Source organism: Zonotrichia albicollis, chromosome 4 (genome assembly GCF_047830755.1).
Source record: "Zonotrichia albicollis isolate bZonAlb1 chromosome 4, bZonAlb1.hap1, whole genome shotgun sequence".
Lineage (NCBI taxonomy): Eukaryota > Metazoa > Chordata > Aves > Passeriformes > Passerellidae > Zonotrichia > Zonotrichia albicollis.
Window position 1 is genome coordinate 65,224,953 of NC_133822.1, and position 19,445 is coordinate 65,244,397.

A 19,445-nucleotide genomic window follows, 5' to 3' on the forward strand; every position below is an offset into this window, starting at 1 on the left:
AGAATAGCTCTGGCTGAAAATTGATTAATTCATGTCTCAGTCCAATCTTTTCAGTTGAAGATTAGTGATCCTGAGGTTTGTATTCAGGCTATTCAGGTGAGCACTAACATCCCCTGATTTTTGGCTTTGTGAATTCCCCTCTGGCTAAACCTGAGACTCTTAGATCCTTTTATGGCACTCAAATATTTTCATTAAGAATCATAGGGGCTGTAGAAGCCATGTGAGCCTCAAATCTTCATTGTAAATGAAATGATAGTAGGACACACCAGGTGTTGCAAAATGGTAAGTGAATGCCTGCTAGTCAGGGAAGACAATAATGTGAGGCTGCTTAAGGTGTTGCCCCGTCATGTTAGCATGACAAACCAGCTGTACAATGTTTCTGCTTGAACTACATGAAGGTATGATGCTACATTTTTCACACAACAGTCACTGTGCAGTACTTTGTGGCCATTGCACTGTGCCCACACACTTGAATAAATCTTAATTTTTCACATCCTTTCGCTGTAAGTGCTCTTGTTCTGATAATTCATATGGAGATACTGGGGGTAGAAAATACCTTTCAGAAACTACACATGATGGGCAGTCTTTTGTATATTTGGATTTCACAGTGTTTAGATGCAATATTCAGTTGATTTTGTATGGACAGATGTAGAATTAATCATTAATTGATCCCTTTATAAAATAGATATGGTTTAGCACGTTTCTTTTAAGAATCTTCTCAGCAAGATGCTTAACTTCCAACAGTTAGCACTGAAATATGACAATTGTGGAATCTTGTCACAAAGAGAGATCTTTTGACTTCACCTGAAATAAAATGATAGATTAAATTTTCTGTGTGCAATTTTCAGTCTTTTAATCAGAAAGTACATCACATCTCTCTTCTTCTTTTGATACTCAACATTTGTAAACTTATTTGTAACTTTGAAGTGTGTTTTGAACTGATACCATGACTGCTATTTCTAGAAATGGAAAACATTTCTGGTAAAAAAATCCGTTTAGAACCAAGTGCATACAGTAGAATATTAAATCAAGAAGTGGGCTTTCAGCTTCTAAGTTTCTCCACTTGTGAACTTTATCCAGCAACTTGATAGACTTTGAGTTGTAGTCGCTGTGTGATGAAGTTATGATTCCAGAATACCTACATGAAATTAATGTTAAGTAATTAGACAAACCTAGCTAGATTTTTGGCCAGGGACAGTAAACAAGAGTAATTACGTTAAATGAGTCATTTCCGGCAGCCACAGACAGCTTGTCTGTACTGATCAAAGATGAGGAAGAAAAGAAAGCCACATCAACCATTATGTAGGTTGCTATTAATCATAGTTTACCAGGGGTTTCATATCATGTGTATTGTTGCACTTCTCTGCCTAATATCAAGTCAAAGTGCAATTTCACATTGCTTGTTGGAATACTAGATTTTTTTTTCTCTTCCTTTTTCAGCATTTGGAGAGAAAGATCAAGAGGATCTAATTGTTATGTTGGTGCAACTGGTTTTGAACTGTCTTTCCCTATAAAGTCATAGCCAGAACAGCGTTACCTAATCTTTAGTGAGAGCCATTCTCAAGGGTTCTCTAGATCTCCAGAGAGTATTTTCAAGAAAAACTTACCTAAATCAACACTTTGATTTAAGGGATAGGATCAATAATTTAGAAATAAATAAAGAATATGCTTTTTGAAGAGGCAACCTCGGTTCAACTCCTATGAAGTGCTGAAGTGCCTGGATCAAGTTTCTTAGAATATGTTCTTGAAATTGGATGTTTTAATTAGTCAGGAAAACTGCATTAATACACAACTTTTACAATCTTATCAACATGAGTGATATTCTCCCTATAAATGTGAATGCAGTGTGCTTAATTTTGAGTCACAAAGTAGATATTAAACCACATGCAGAAGATAAGTCATTGGTAGCTACCATTTTCCAGTGTATTTGTGATAAAATATTCTAAGCTGGCCTCAGAAGAAGAAAACAGAAAAGCTTTGGCAAAAGTACAGTTGTTAAGCAGACATCTAAGCAGACTGATGATTTCCCTGAAAAAGGCCAGTGCCAGAAACTAGCAAAAGGTTATTCCAGTTTGTAGCCAGCTTTGGTATGTGAGCCCTTTGGTCTGGTACTAATCACAGCAACACAATAAACCCAGTGCTCTGAAGATACCACACAAAGTGCAATCAAAATTACAGAGAATCTAGAGACATTCAAATTCAGTTCATTTCTGTGCAGTGTAAGAGTCAGCTTACAGCTGATTATGAGCAGATCAAAATATTCTCAGAGAAAAAACAATAGAAAGGATCCCAAATCTTCATTAGGAAAGGGTTTTTTTTCCTTGAAATAAAAGCATTTGTCAGTATCCACCAGCTAATCAGAAGGAAAAGGGGATTTATTTTTTTTTTGCCTCACTTCTTTTTACACTGAGAAAAGAAGTCTGAGGCAACTGTATGGCATCAAACCAACTAAAATGATCTGCAGATCACTCTTAAAAAGTAAAGTCCCTCAGGAACGTAAACTGAAGGGTCTCACATCCCATCTTCTTTTAAGAAAACAGCATGTCTAAAAATTAGAATTCACTAGAGGAATAAAACATATATTTTGATTGGGTTCCTAATTTGTCTGTCTGGAAACTGAATGGATGTGTGTTACTTAATGCTTTGTGATTTTAGCATGCATAAACAAAGGAATTAATACTTGCCTGTTTCAAAGTTTCTTCTCTCACAATTTGTTTTCTGATATTTCAGATAATTAAAGAACTAGTCAGAATTATTTCAAATAGTTAAATATGTTTCTGATTTGGTTTCCAGGTGACACACAACAACATTTTATATCACATTTGTTATATCTTGAATCTACAATGCAATTTCCTCATATCTTTCATATTAATAACTTCACTTACAAAGAAATTAGTTTTAGTCTGTATGAAATTTTCCATCAGTGTGAGATTTTTACAGATAGTTCCTGCCACTATGTGCAATAATGTCCTTAAGACGTACTTGGAGCCAATCATGCCCCAAAAATGTGCTAAATACAGATAGGGATCCTATCCTAGCGCGAGGGTACTGAAGCAATGGGTGTGGTGATATCACAATACTGTATATTTCTGAAATAATCCATATTTCTGACATATTTTTAAAAAATAAAGGAGCACGTGTTTGGATGTTATTTTCCCTGGTTGTTACTAATAAAGGCCCTATCCTTCATGGCAAGATTTCATAATAACTTTTAAAATTCGAGAGGATAGTTGAAATAAATTATTTAGGTCAAATCATAGTCAGTGCAGTTTGCAGACACAGAAACTGGTGATTGTTCAGAAATTATCTTCTGCAGAGAATCACAGCCATTGCATCAACAATCAAAGAGACTAAGACTCTTTTATAGAGAAATTTTCTCCCTAAGGGAAAACAAATGTAAATATTATGAAAAGGGGAAACTTTAAATCTTCTGGTTCTACTGTTTCCCACAGTGAACAAAAACTTCTATGAGCTGGGCACAGAACAAACCAAAAGAATGAGTTACTGAGTCAAAATGGTTTTAGACACTGTCTGTTGTGAAAAATTAGGCAAATTCAGTTCCTGTGTAAACGAATAATGTGATGAGGGGAAAAAAGTAGGCGTGTTCTTACATTTTAAAGAATTACATAGAAATTGGAGACTACATCATCTTTGGAGTTTGCTGAAGTTGTCAAGGTGTGTTCCAACCATCTTGAAGACTTTAGAAGAGATACAGTCAGTGTAGAATTCTTGATAGAATATTAAAAAAACCCTCTCAGATTAGTAACAATAATCATAATAAAATAATACTGACACAAGTTTTTCCTGAGAAGCCAAGAAATGATATGAATATGAAAAGGTGTCATATATTTCCTTCACTCTGGTCAAATCTGATCACAGCAACTAAAGAAATAAAATCAGTAAAGATTTGAGGGTGTGGGCTGTTAGAGCTGCCTAAGCCACAGACAGGATTCCTGGAATAATTGCAATTGGATCCACTCACAGCTCTTCACCTTCTCATGGGAAGCTCTCACCTTTATAAAAGACAGTTATTGAACATGTGGCAAGAGCTGGATTTTGTATTTTGAAGCCTAGTAGAATATACTTGAACTGGTAATTGGTTTGATTTTCCTTATTATGCTAGGCTAAATACCTGCAATGTGAGCAGGAGCTTTTCCCTTGCAGGAGAAGCAGAGCAGGCACTAGGTGGCAGGAACTTCTACTGCTCTTCCAGCTCAGTGGCTCCTTTACCCCAAAGCCAGCTGGGTTGGCTTCACAGGTCAGTGTGCATCAACAGTGGTTCTCCCCACACCTGTCCTCTGATTCAAAAGCAGATGAGTTTCACTGGCCAATAAGTTTATAAAAGCAGATGATCCCAAACCTGTGTATCAGCATTCAAGTGTTCAGACATGAAAACTGTTTTGGGTTTTTTCTTGTGATAGAAGAGAGGTTATCCACAAAAGTTTTGATGAAGTTTAGCTGTTTAATCAACTTTCCTTCCCTTTGAGGTTAAACAAATTATTCTTTCATCTTGATATAGTTCACCAGTCCTTATACTGATTTCTTTCTTACTAAGATCTAGAAAATTTTTCTTAATCAATAATTGCCAAATAAACTGCAACTCCAAGGAGAGAAAGCTTATTGGCTGATTCTTCAAAGCCAAAAGTGTTGTACTTGATTTTTAAAATTAAACAAGCTGTTCAGTAACAGACAGATTTTCCATCCTTCTGTCTATTGACCTACTGATCTAACAAGTAATCAATCAATTGATCTATCTTTAAACATATGGAGTAATACCTTGTCTATCCATGGATCTATACGTCTGTTTCTGTCTTGTTCCACCAAAATGAAGTAATTTCTTCCTAAATATGTTTTACATTAGCATTGCTCTTTTCTTGATTTTATTTAAAGTAGTTCTGTGCCATTTCATCAGTTATGCAGTAATTTGTTATGATAGAGTCATAAGGGCAAAAAATCAGAAAAAAATAAGGAATGTGGTACAACTGCAACACAAATTGAAAAGACATTCCTGTTCTGTAATATATTTCCAAACTGGCAGTTTATCAGAAACTTTCTCTAAAAAAAGAACCTCTCAGTTAGCAAGCTTGGAATAAACTCTTACTCAAAACCAAAAGGTCTGACCCAGCTGTTGGCATTATTCATATGAAATATTTCACTAGCATAATTAAAAAATACTTTAATGTTTTGTTTCAAGTATTGTTGAATGCAAGTACTGCAGGCCAAGCTCCTTCTTTCAAAATAAATGAGCAGTTGCAGAACAATAAAAACAGTTGAGGCATTTATGCTAAGACATGAAAAGCGAGATGCCAAGGCGGGTTTCTAAACCACATTCCAAGCATTTTAAATGCCTTTTGATTGTTACCACAAATCCAGCGATTGTTGAGAAAAGGGTATGTGTCATCAAGCCACAGGCAAGGCCTTGAATGCATCTGGCCCAATGTTTGCAGCACTGATGTTAAAACACCACTCAGTCACAGTTATGCAGCAACAATTCCCAGTCCCTCATCACCATCCTTTTGTAGGAGCATGTCTGACTCTCTGCTAATGGCACAGATTAATTCAAAAGATCAGGATGAATTCATGCATACTTCTCTACATAAAACACATTTATGATTTTAAAGCTACACCACACTGTGAAACTGCATTCTTTCATCATTCAGTATTTGCTGTGGTATCTAAAGGCTCCAGATTTCCCCAAAACTTTTCTGTCAGAAAGGCATGCTGCCTGACCACATGGTAAGATGCTCCTTTTTGCCACTCTAAGTACCAGAATAAGAGCACAAGTAGTTTAAACTGAAATGCTTCCTGAATACATTTCTGTCACTCTCCAAATCAATAGTAGTGACAATAGCAGAGTTTCAGGGGAAGAACTCACAGGTAGGATTTCTTTAATCCATTTTCCCCCAAATACATTTTCTTCTGCGCCTCAAAATTTCTTTTGTGTTGGAAGGAAAAAATTTAGGGTTTTGGTCAGGCAGAAGTCTGGTTAGAAGAAAATCCTCAGCAAATAAATTCTGCACACACACATTGATTTATTAACTATCTTGCATTTGATCTTCAGTGTACAAAAGCAAAGGGCTTGATATTTCCTATGTTCAACAGCCTCATTTCAGTTGATCTAGAAAGCCTATCAGTGTATGTGTTTAAAAACACATATCACTAGTCCTGTGCATTGTGGGTTCAAGACTAGTATATCAAGAGTAGTACAGCCAAAATTCTGTTCAGATTTTCCTGGATCAAAATATACAGGAAATCCAAGAAATCATGCTTAATTGTTCTAGATCTGATAAAGAAGAAAAGCCCTTGGACTTGTTCAGCTTTGTGAGATTCTCATGGACCCACTTCTCAAAATTGTGCTGGTCTCCCTGGATGGCAGCCCTCCCTTCTGTTGTGTCATGTGCACTGCTTTTTGTCACCTGCAAACTTTCTGAGGGGGCACTTGATCTCACTGTCTGTCTTTGATAAAGATATTAAAGAGCACTTGTTCCAATAAAAAGCTCTGAGTGACACCACTCTTCACTGATCTCCCACTGGACAGACTACCATTGACAAAAACTCTCTGTGCCCCTCCAGCCAATTCCTTATCCAGCAGATCCATGTCCACCCTTCGAATCCATGTCTCAGTATGGAGAGAAGGAAGTTGTGTGGGATCATCAAAGGCCTTGCAGAAGTCCAGGTAGATGATATCATGCAGGCTTCCCCTGTCATCCATTTCAGCCGCTTCATCATAGCAAGCCACCTCATTGTTCAGAAGAGCATTTGCATACAGAGATGGCATTTAATGCTTTAAAAATAAAATAAATATCATAACATGCTTTGTTTTCCAATGTGGGTTCAAAAATGGGGAAACTGAACATCAACTGTAGGCATTCACCTCTAGATAACAATATTTCTGTGATGAAGATATTGCCTTTATCCTACAGAAAAGCTCTCTCAACCTTACATCAAAGAGATGAAATTATACCTCAGGCAGTTGATTCCCTGTCCTCTCTGCAGACATCACTTGGCTTTAGGAAGTAATAGACGAAAATCTTTAATTTAAAGTAGTATTGGATGGACTTCAAATGATCTAGTGAGCCTTGATAGTTATCTGCTCCTCTTTGATGAGATGTTGGAATAATTTCCTGCTTCTGCTGTGATCGAAAGTATTGAGACATTTTCCAGAGTAGTTTCATAACTTGTCACTTCTGATGTTGCTTATTACAAGGAAGAAGAGTCTTTGAAAATCAGGGGAACTCCCTGATAAAATGTTCCAGGAATTTTCTGAGCTTCCTGAAAGTCCAAAATTTGGTTCAGTCTGTATTAGCAAGGTCTTGAGTCACATCTTAATCTTTTTTCTTACATGTCAAGTCTTGCTTTTTTTTTATTCACATGTAATGAAAGAGCAAGGACTAGGGAAAAAAACAAACAAACAAAAAAAAATAGCTGTCCCATCATTGTCTTAGAAGTTCAGCTTTAGTCTTTCAGTGGCCTCACCTGACAAGACAGAACAAGGGTGTGCTATACACAGTAGGGAAAAGGAGATGGAAGGGGATGGGGGAGAGATTTTTTTTCTTAACAGTTTAACCCTATGCCTATGTTGTTCAGGGGAATTATTTTCCTGTGAAAATATCTGTTTAGTGAAAAATATAGTTATTCTACAGAATGTGCCAGTGTGCAATCTGAATGGCAATGGAGCTTTCATTATCTGTATAACACTTGATACCATAAACTCTATGTACTTCAGTGAGCCTGGAAACAATGTTATGACCATAAATCATGCTTGTGCTTTCAAAACACTGCTTTTATATTAGTATTATTTCTATTATCATTTATTGAATTCTCATATATTTAGGTTAACAAATGCTGTTTAATGCATCCATTAAGGTTAGGACAATGTCTAGAATTATATGGACCATATTCATATAATTGTTCTCAAATCCGTTGCAGGAAGTTTGCAAACTGGAACTACTGTTGAATGCTTCAATGCATCCATACAAGTAATAAACAAGCCAAGGAAAATGCAATGAGAACTGGAATCTGATTCTCACCCAGGCAGTGTAAGTGCTATCTATATGACAGCAACAGACTGAAGCAAGTAAAATTTACTCTAGAGAAAACATAAAGAATGTAGGAAACACACAAACTGTTAAAAACTGCAGGTCAGGTGAATAAAGATATCAAGATATATGACTGGGGCTGCATAATACAAAGGAAAACATAAATCAGGCCAATTAGTATTTTCTGAATTAATACGTTATTGACTTAATCAGAATTTTAGAACTCCTACTTTTTTTCTCATTGACGAGTTCACACACAACAAGTTTGTGTCACTGGAAAGGAGAGTAAAGTTAAAGAAAGAAATGAAAACTGGATCTTAGAATAGAATGGACTGGAAATAACAGGACAGAGGAGTCTAACACTAAATGTCTGTATCCAGTAATGGAAGCCAAGAGGACAGTTTCTGCTGAAACTTCTGTATCTATTAAATATTCTAACTCATATGGTAGCAGTCAAATTCAAATATGCGGTTATTTCAGAAATACAAAGGATGAAAGTGACCATCAGTATTTGGTCACCAAACAGATGTTTTGTTGGATAGAAAGTTCTTTAGGGTGTCTGGCTTTTTCTTCCTAATCTGCAGTATTAGACTGCCATTTCAAAACATAGCCAAGTATAATAATGGTATTTCAAAAGATTGTAAACTAAGATTAAGAAACGCCACTGGTCAATTTGAATTAATTTCCTTTGTGTATATGCAGGTGTTGACAGTCTTTAATGATATCATAGTCACTATTTTTCAACCTCATTCAGTGCTCAAGATGTCTGTGGAGGTGATTCAGGGTTGAAGATTGCACTGCCAAGGGATCTGCAACCTTGTTCACTGAAGAAGATGTTTTGTTCATTGTTTACTAAATAAAGATAAATATGATTTGAAGACTGTGACAGTCTTGAATCAAATTAGGAGACTCCTGGGGAATTCAAGCCTCCAATAAATCCGATGCTGTACAAGCCTGTAACATACTATAACTAATTTGATACTTTCCATTTTTCCAGTGTCCACCATAATATCCTTGTCACAGATTCTTAGAAGTACTGAGCATTAGCACCTCCCCTCTGAGTTACACCAAGCTGTATGTTGAGATTTTAGAGTGCTTAACAGTGCTAATTTATCTGGAAAAACAAACCCAAGACTTTTCACTGTGGGACTCTATATTATTAAAATTATTTGACCCTTATTTAAACTTGTGATATTACATCAATGAATTTATGCACAGCAAATAAAATTATTCTCCTTTTGTTGAAACATTAGCAAGATTAATTCTCCAAATTGTGAAATATTCATATATGACAATAATAAATAGTATTGAAAACTCACAAGAAAATTAATATTCTGCCTTTTTAAAATGTTTGAATAATGTGCAAGAAGTAGGATATTTGGCCACCCAGTGAACAATAAAACAAATTGTGAAATAGTTTCTCATTTAGGAAAAAAACAATCTATCCTTGCATATATAGAGGCAGAGTCCCCATGAGAGAAAATTTTATGATCACTTAATTGAGCTTTAATGTACCAGAAAATGCATTAAGACTTCAATCTTAGCTCTCCATTTTTCATGACATGTGAATGCTTCCCTTTTAATAGTATTTTTCCTTTTGAGGCGTTTTTATACATAATTTTGTATTTTGGTCAAAGAAATTTTCCCAGAACCAATTTTATGTGTAAATTCTGTGCTTATTCAATGTTTTTTTCTGTTCCCAGATTCAAAAATTTTATTGACATAAATAGCTGCATCAAGATGTCTTGTCAATATGTTTTCCTGCTTGCTCACTCCCAGATTATTGTAATCTGCTGTTTGAACATCCAAATCTCTCACATTGCATAAGACTGCAATGTCTTTAGAGAATTAGGCCTTTTTGATTTATACAAGCTGGGGGAAGTAAAGCAGAAAGAATGAGATATGTAAGAAAGAAAAAGAGTATTAATTACTTTGCCATGGAAATTTCTCTGCACAGACAAAAATTTGTATGCCCAGCTACTCTTTTGATGCAGCATGAAGGTAATACAGTTTATTGAAAGCACATGGACTTAGTAATCCAAAAGTTAATATGGTTCAAAATGTCTGATGTCTTGCAGGTCCTTTCCAGTAAAGCACTTGGCTCACCTGTCTGGAGAGGTCCCTTTGAAAAGATGTAGGTAACAAAGCCACAAACACCCATTGTATGAAGCCTCTTCAGCAACACAACATGGTGCAAGAATAAAAGGTAAGCAAAAAATTAAAGTCAGCACTTTGACATAATTAGTGAGCTGAAACAGCTGGAATGCAAAGGGCATTTAAACCTTCCTGCAAAAGGTCAGGGCCAGGCTGAGAACTGGGTCATGAAATATGTAGCTAAGGCAGCTAGAGATGCCTTAGCCAGATCATTCACTCTTTCTAAGCCCTTTAAGAGATGTTTACAAGCTTAGTACAGGACAGTATCATCTGGGAGGGTTCCTACAGGTGAGGGAAATTCTACAAGCAAGCTGCTTCACTTATTTTTAACAGAGATTAATTTTCATGGAAAAACAGCTGTTTTTGAACCACAGGCCTGGCAGTGAAAGCCTCTCCTTGTATGTGTCAGCCTTATTCCTGACAGTGTAAGGTATCAGCACAGCAGAATAGCAAGTAGCCATTTCTCAGGTGGCAGCGGGGTCAGGAGCCAGCACTGTGTGCATTTGTAAGTTTAATGACCACTAAAGAGCAGAGTGCTTTGCATGTTGCGTCAAATTTACCTCTGCAATTTACAGTGAGCTAATCAGATAACAATTTTAAAGTTCAAGCAGTGAAGGAAATGTTTTCAGCAGATAACACTTTTTTTTATAGCTATTTTCATGGCAAAACAATACAAACTCTGGAATTCTTCCAGCTCAGAGGAACGTGAATGACTTCTGAAGATATCTCCAGCAATTATGATGGCTATCATAAAAGCATTAGAGTCATTGTGATAAGTTATACGTTAAGAAAAGTGACTACACCAGAAATTAAAATCCACTCATGACAAAACAAACCAAAGATTGAACTGTGTCAACCACTGGAAATGAAGAAAGCTTTGACAAATAGAAGCACATTTAAATTTTTGCCTCTTTGCTTCTGTCTAATGGTGGTTGCATGATTTAAGACAGTGCAGTTAGCAGTTTATACTCAACACAGACTCTTCAAACAACTCACCCTATTGCAGCCTGACAATTGCACCACAAACCCCTCCCTAGTGTTATGCAGATTTCCCTTCCAAAAACCCCTCTGTATTCCAGCCTAGACTGTAAGTACTATCTGAACAGCACATAGTATAATGTTTGTGGTGAGCTCCATAATCACAGTGTAGGTGCAATTACAATATGAAATAGAATAAAGTATATTTTTACCCCATTATTGCCAAAACCTGCAGATTTTCAAATCAAAACTTTATGCTCAGAGGGAATGCAAAGCCATTAATTCAAGAAGCCAGGTTTGAATTCTTCTTCAGTTTGCATCACATAAAAAAGCTGATGCAAGGCATGCGTGTGAAAAGTCATGAGTAGTAATAATTAGTTACATAACTTATGAAGCAAGACATGATGTTTTGTTTTCACAGCTTTCAAAAGAATTCTGTTCAACATTATCTCAGAGCGATTTGAAAGGTATTGATGTCAGCCTGAGCTATCTCTATACCATTAAAGTACCCTCTCATAGCAAGGAAGTTGCCAAAGGGGACTTGAGGCCATTAAAGGAAGCAAGTTCGGCTTTTGCATTCCAGAAGGTTTTCCAGAACTCTTAGGAACCTAGTGAGGTTACTTTAACAATACCACTCAAATATTTCATAGCTCTCACTATCCAAACTGCACTGGCCTAGGATTTTTCAGGATATTGCTAAAGAGCAATCACACACACAGAAGTATTGTGGCATTAGTTATCACCAGTTATGCGCTGCATGAAGCTATGTGTTTAAAAGCAAAATTAAGACTATAATTCCTCACACTAGGAATACTTCAGAAAGGGAAGTTTGAATGGCTTTTCTCCCCTAAGAATTCATATTATACACTGTAAACCAGCGGTACCCATGAAGATCTTTTTGTCAGTTGTTTCCAGAGTGTCTTAGATCATGTTCTGTACTTCTTTCCTGCTCATAGTACTTCTGGCATACACCAGAAGCAATTTGAAATTGTAAAGGGACCTTCTTCTGGCAGGAATCCCTGTGTACATTCTTGACACTGTTCAGACTGCTTCCACAGAAATTATGCAGCTGCACAGGTATGTAGCAGAGAGAGATGCCTTACCAGGAAAGGCCAAATTTTACATTTATTTGCTAACAGTAAATGAATAAATATTTCTTGCAAAGAACACGAGTATGTGTGCCAAGAGAAATTTTCTCATTCCCTGTTTATAGTTCCAAGGAAGTGTTTTGTTTAAATAAGACAGCATGTGATCATACTTTCATGTTCCAAAAAAGGTTACCAGATCCTGAAGTAAAAATGAGGCTTGTGAAAGGCCTAGGCCAAAATATTTCCTACGTGTGTCTCAGGTGTACAGGTGTGAGGTAAAATCAAGGCAAACTCTTCAATGTTAAATCCCTCTCACAGAAAAATTGGGACATCCCTTCCTCAGAACTCCTCCAGAAAGCAGAAGAAGGAACACAAATTTTTCAACCACAACTTTTTGATAACTTTTTTTAATTTTTGAAAATTTCAGCCTAAGCTCTATACATTTTACTTTGGAAAAATACTTTCCCCACCTTTTTGCTCCGCAGGTTGCTCCCTTCCCTCACTGGTTGTCTTGCTTTCTTTATCATCCTTACTTTTCAAGGGCCAACTTTAGAACATTTTTCCCTTGTCCAGGGTCTGTTGCAATGTCTCCAGCTCCTTCTTTCCCGGGAAACTAAGCTGGCAAAGCCCAGGGAGGGACAAGCTTGGATACACAAGCAGGAACAAGTACCTACCAACAGAAGGTGGGGAAAGACACGGAGAGAAATCATTTGGGAGTGCCTTAGGAAGCTATCATTGCCCAATAATGAGCCTTATGCCAATTAGCTTTGTAATTATATGCTTGAGGTCAGCCCAAGTTGGTTAAGTACGTTAATAAAACTTTTGCCGTATTTAAAAAAATAATATTTGCATCTGTAATGAGGGAAATTGTGGAACATAGAAAGTGTTGAAGTGGTAGTTGGTTACAACTGAAAGTTAAGTTTGATTTAGCTTTCTGCAAAATTCAGTCTGAATTTAGACCTGCCTCATGGAGGCAAATCATCAGTGTTTAAGTTCTAATGTTTGGTATTCATGAGAGCAAGTATGGCACCATATATTTTCTTGTAAATATTTAAATTTGCTAGTTCTTGCACTGTTTAGTTGGATAAATTGTGCACTTGCATAAGCAAAATTACTTAAGTTGACTGAAGTAAATAATCAATAGGTTCCAAGGTAGTATATTTAAAGATCATGTATCACCTTTTACTGATCATTATCAGGCCAGTTATTTTCTGAAATAGCTTGAAACCAATGGCATATACCAATGTCAAGAATTCCTTAATCTGCTCCTAGAACACTGGTAGATACCTTTTTTAAGTAATGAAAAAGTTTTTAATTATTTCATTATTAACCAAACAGACATAGTCTAATTGAAGTTAGATGACTACCTTATTTCAAAATGCACACTAGAATTTACATGTATTATATATTTTGCTTTATGCATTATCTTTGTCAACACAGCATATTCAAGTCTAAGAGACTAAGAGACTTTTATATCATGTTCCTTGCAGAGACTTTGAATTTTAGGTTATATCAGCAGCCCAGTATTAAATTTCACTAGTATGCAATTGTATTTACATAATAAACAATCTATTAATATACATTGGACAGTGACAATAATCTGTTCTTATCCTTGTCGAGTTATTTGTGGTTAATGAGACCTAAATTAATGAACAAATACAGCTCTCACCAGCATAGTTCCGAGTAATCCCATTGAGAATAAATTTGCATGATGACAGGCACTGATGTGAAACTGTAGAAAATAAGGAGGAAAATTCATTCAGCAGAAAACATTTGCATACAACTGTACTGGGAAAACACAGGGATTTTTTTTCTTATGACAGAACAGGTTTCTCATAAGGACAAATAAAAAATATTAGCAAAATTTAGAATTTTGTCCAGCTTGACATCAGTAAATCAATGATATAAATAGTAGACTATATGTGGCATGTAGAAGCATGTAGTCTGCTACTTAATACTCAACTAACACATTTTAATCTGGTCAATTAATTCACAATTTTGCTGACAAAGTCAATAAAATGATCAGACCTGTTGCTAAATTATCAAACAGGATTCTTCATCATGGATTTTCTGAGCACTTCTGTATTTGTCTCTCCAGTTGTTGATCAGCCAAATGGAAAGCAAGGATTTCTCTCACCTAATGAAAAGCTCTCTTTGAATCATCTATTTAAAAGAAAATGTTATCCAGCCCCTATGCCACGATTATATGTAAGGAAAGATTTAGAGGGGCTCTGTACTTTTGCATACAGCCCATTACTTAGAAAAGGATTTAGGAGAGAATGAGGAAAAGTGAGATTATGTGGAATTCAGAGGTTTTGTGCCTCCTGTTCCCAAAGACCCACTGCTTCATATGGTGACATAAATTGTCCCTCTGATACATGGTTATCCTGTGCACCATAGTAATGTTGAGCCAGTTTGGTCTCAGTAAATCTTGAACCTCTTTATACTATGCTTCAAAGAGAGGAGTAGAATGCTGCAATTGTATGATCATTACTGGATATTATTATTGCAACAATTATATCTGCTAAAGAAGACAATATGATAAAAATTTATGCAGTCATGATATTGCTGATGGAAAGAAGTGTCTAAGCATTCTAGAACCCATTATTTCTTATGTTTATGAGATAGTAAATGCCTAGCTGCAGACTTTTTTTCCTTGAGGGCAGAACTTAATGTATGTGTGTGTCTGTATGTTTTAAAAATTCCTATTAATTTTGACTGCCCATTCCCTGCTAAGCAGCTATGTTTCCTTACTCCAGGCTCAGAGGAACTCCTTAAAATCTCAGAAAAGGATGTTCAGACACACATTTTTATGTGACTATGATGTTTGAGACTGCAGGCAAAATGGAGTTTATTTCCATTTTCTAAATGTAGTCTCTGAAGTGTAATCTGAGATGCTCAAAGGTTTGTGAGACATTCATGTGTTGTTAATAATTTTGATAAAGGACCTACAAGGGGCTCATGATCTTCTGCAGTGGCAGCCATAGGCCAGAGAAGGTACCCTAGAGAATCTCAGAACTGGACAATCCTCTCTCGGGTCTAATGCTACCTAAACTCATATTCAGTCAGTGAGTTCATTTGATACAGTGGCATCCATGGAGCCATTTGAAGTACTCTTCAGCAAAAACAAATTTAGTGAACTGGTGTTTAAATTAACTAAACTAGGTTTCAATAGCTGTATCAATTTCATAAATTTCTATTGCCTATAAAGAAAGTCCAGACAATAATGACGCTATGAAGTCTATAAAGTAGACATAAATATTTACATATCTTGATCTGTAAGCTGAACCCTGTATGACAATCTCCAGAAGGGTTTGAGTGCCTTGTGCCTCCCATGTCTTATCTGGAAGTAAACTTGCTGGATCTCCAGGGACAGCTTCAAGAGCCATTGGCTGCCTCAGCAGGTGAATGAATCAGACCCTCCACGTCTTAACTTAGGTGAAATTCATCTCTTCTTGATCATCGAAAATTTATCAGAATTATTTACTTGGGACTTATTCTTATACGTTGGTATTAACGAGAAATCAGATGGATTTTAATACATTTTCTACAATAAAATCAAGTAGTAACCAAAAAAAGTTACTACTACAAAAAAAAAAGGTAGGAAAAAGAGAGATTAAAAGTTCCACGATATTAAAAAAAACCCGCTTATACTATAATCCTAATTTTGAAAGCATCTTTTAGTGGCTAGTTCCAAATAGAAGCAACTGACATAATTGAGATTTGAATAAATCAATGATAGTTGCTTAGCACCTAGGTTTATGTTCTAACTAAAGGCATTGTAAAGAGGCTGTTGTTCCTTGTCATGTCCCTCAAGATATTTATTTTGATGTAAATTACAGAAAAAGAGAAGGAATGCAGTTTCTATCTTAAAGAAAAACTTTAAGATTTTGGCTCTGGGATATGGTAAGGATATATTTAATTTTTCTGAAATTAATAAATTAAATCTATATTGATTATGAATATCCAATTATTCCAAAACCACTTGAAAGCACTGTAATACTCCGATAATTTCTTATTAGTTAAAAAGTATTTCACAAGCAAGACTTTGCTCCAGTGCCCAGCTAGCTCCAACAATGACAAGAACAGTGATGAACTGCTGACCTGCAACAGAAAAACCAAAACCAGAATACAGGTCTCTGCATCAAGCTCCACACAATATGACATAGAGGTGTAGCCTTAATTCTTTCTTTAGTGAGATACAAGCCTAAATTTAGGCACTTAGTTGCTTAAGTCTCTTCAAGTGCTCTGCAGATAGGGGAGTCCTGCAGAGATTTTAAGAAAAGTCTTCAGTGTGTGTGTAAGGACACGTAAGCATGATAACTCCAATATAGGGCCCAGCTGTACTTCCAGTAGTCTGCTTAAAATGCTTTATTTATTACTATTTGAAGTAAATTTTGCCCTAATGATTACTGCAAAGAGATGAAGAACAAATATGCATTTCCCTCCTCTGTGGCCCTTGCAGCTTTATATGAGAAAGGTCTAAGAGTTATTGTCCTAATGACCCAAGACAGAAAGATGGGAGGAAGTTTTTGAATAACTTTATTCCATTAAACACACAGATGAAGCTTTTGAAGCTTTTGCTGTGAACACAGGCAATCAAGGACATCATGATCCACACTGAAAGAGAATAAAGTGATACTAGAAAAAATCAGAGGCATTTTATAACTCAGTTTTCTGATGAAAGCGCATGTAACATATGCATGTTTAGAGACTTATATTTCCAATGACATCTGTTCTGTTTAGCGCTCCTGTCTCTATGCATGGACCACAGATGGCCTGGCACAAAACTAAAGATGACCTGCCCATAGGTAATTTATTTTTGATATATTATTATGCTATATAGGGAAGGTACACACATTTCTGGAAAACATCAATTGCCAGAAGAAGGGAGTATTTACATGTCTAGCTAGCTCTCTCCCTGTCAATCTGCAACAAAGAGGAAGACTAGCATGATTGGTAGATGTGGTAAAAGAAAGGGCAGCCAAACTCTTGGACTAGAACTTGTAGGAACAGGACACCTGGCTTTGACACAAGGCAGGCTTCATGGTAGATTTTGACCCTGATGTCCATGAAACCTTAGGACTGTATCAGCAGCATGTTGTAACACGTCTTGCACAGCAAAGTTACAATAATCATGAGATTACTGAAGTCTGAAGAGACATATGGAAAACAGTCTTGTCCCTTCTTTCCCTGCTACACACATTAACAAGCTGGGATTTATACATTGTGTATGCAGCAGCCAACCCTTGTGCTACCCAACATAAGGCTCAAATCATTAGTATGTTTTCAGTGTTCATATGCTTTCGTGATAACTGATGAAGGAAATACTCCCATAAAGAAAATGCATAATCCTTTAGCACTAGAGGAATTTAAAACTTTTTCTGTACTAGTAAATCTTGTGGACCAGAGGTCTGTTTTCTGGACTTTTATTCTGATGAAAAAGTGCAGTTCATGGTGTTAATGTCTTACCTTCAAAATTGTTGTGAATGATTCTTGCTCCTATACATTATTGTAAATTAGCATGAAACACTAATAAGCAGGATTCCTAGCAATTTAGTGCCCTGGTCCTTAAGCTACCTTCAAACTGGGTGGGCTGTAAAAAAAAAAAAAAAAAGATTGAGCTTATAAAAACATTACTTGCATCACAAGAAATGAAAATGTGAAATAACCATATTTTCAGAAATTCCTCCAAGAGCATTTTGACACACATTCCATTCCCCTGAAATGTCAAATCTCACATTCCCAGTGGATGTCTTGGGTCTTGTCCATTAGAGAGAAGAGTAATCTTGAAAATGCCAGGTATCTCAGGGGAAGTGCTCTGGATCAGAATAACTGGTAATAGCTAATTCATGGCAGGATCTGGTTCATGGGCAGAGCTTTTAAGCAGTCATTTTATACATCATATTGATTCCTCCACTTTACTTACAAACAAATTATTGCAATTTGCTTTTACCTGTGAAATTTTGTGCGTAAAATGTTTTCCTTTATCAAAGTACATTTGGGAGCTGAGAGGAAGAAACCAAACATAGTTTTATTTATTTTTTCTTAAACAAGAAAAATCTCACAGAAGTTATTTTAATTTAATTCCCCCATTGTTTGCAAAATTCTTTGACAAGTGGAGTCTTTTGACTAATTGCATTTATTGACCACAGTTTTTAATTAACAAGGGAATTAAAGAGAATTTTTGAGTGCTCTTTCTTCAGAAAAATAATTTTTTCTTCCTGTCCTCTTTAGCTTTGTCTCTCCCTCTGGATGTGAATACATACCACACCATTGCTGGTTGTATGCCAAGCACAGATGCTTGGGGCTGTGGCTGCCTGATTCTTTGTTCCAGCATGACTTCCTGGCACTGTGCAGTTACTGGGATGCACCAACTCTTGGGCACACCTATTTGCATTGAGTATTTGCATTACTCAGCGTTTTCCAAGCCATTTCATTGGAAACTGTAAATATTAAACCAGGCTCTTGGAATTTGTCCAATAAATTTCCAATGAAATACCTTGAGTGCTGTTAACAGTATTGCTGTAACATATAGAACACAGTGTGCAGTTTGTCACATTTTGAAATCCATTATTGTATTTTTGAGGTTAACATATATTTATATATATGTGTGTATGTATCTTCAACAAGCTAAAAGTAATATTCAGAGTTTTTTAACAGGATATGGTAGGGTATGAATTTCCGAGTTGATTGCATTTTTTTTTACCCCTTTCCTATAAAAATTTCACAACATTTTTTTTCTCAATATTTTCATGATATTCACATTTCAGACATTTCAGTCAATTCCAGTTTGAGTTGAATACTCATCAACAAAATTTTTATGTAGCCATGGACCTGGATACCAAAAGCACACTTGGTAGTTGATAGGAAAAAGTCATAGAACAGACACACTTTAGTGACTTCCTGGAAGACAGACTGAGCATAGTGCAATGTGAAACCTGACACAGGCTGTGTTACCAGGTGCTTCCATGAACAAGATAAAGTGTTACTCCACCAGTAATTAAACCTCAAGGAAACTTCTCCACTTGCCATAAAAGACCCATCAGGCTGGGTGTTCTGCACACAAATGTGTTAACAAGCTTTTCAAAACTGGTACTTAGTACATTGATGTGGAAGATAGCGTGTCAGTGGACTTCAAATATCTGAAAACTTTGTCTTAAAAGCCAAAGATGTATTCATGATA

At 36.2% G+C, this 19,445-nt stretch overlaps 1 long non-coding RNA gene across 1 annotated transcript in view; it reads left to right on the plus strand.

Moving 5' to 3' along the window:
• The window catches only part of LOC141728933 (uncharacterized), a 45,526-nt gene extending 35,276 nt beyond the window's left edge, over positions 1–10,250 (plus strand). Inside the window, exons 2-3 of the long non-coding RNA XR_012580188.1 lie at positions 7,930–8,039; positions 10,118–10,250. This is a non-coding gene — a long non-coding RNA (uncharacterized LOC141728933). The remainder of the gene's footprint in view (positions 1–7,929; positions 8,040–10,117) is intronic.
• The last annotated feature ends 9,195 nt before the right edge of the window (positions 10,251–19,445 follow it).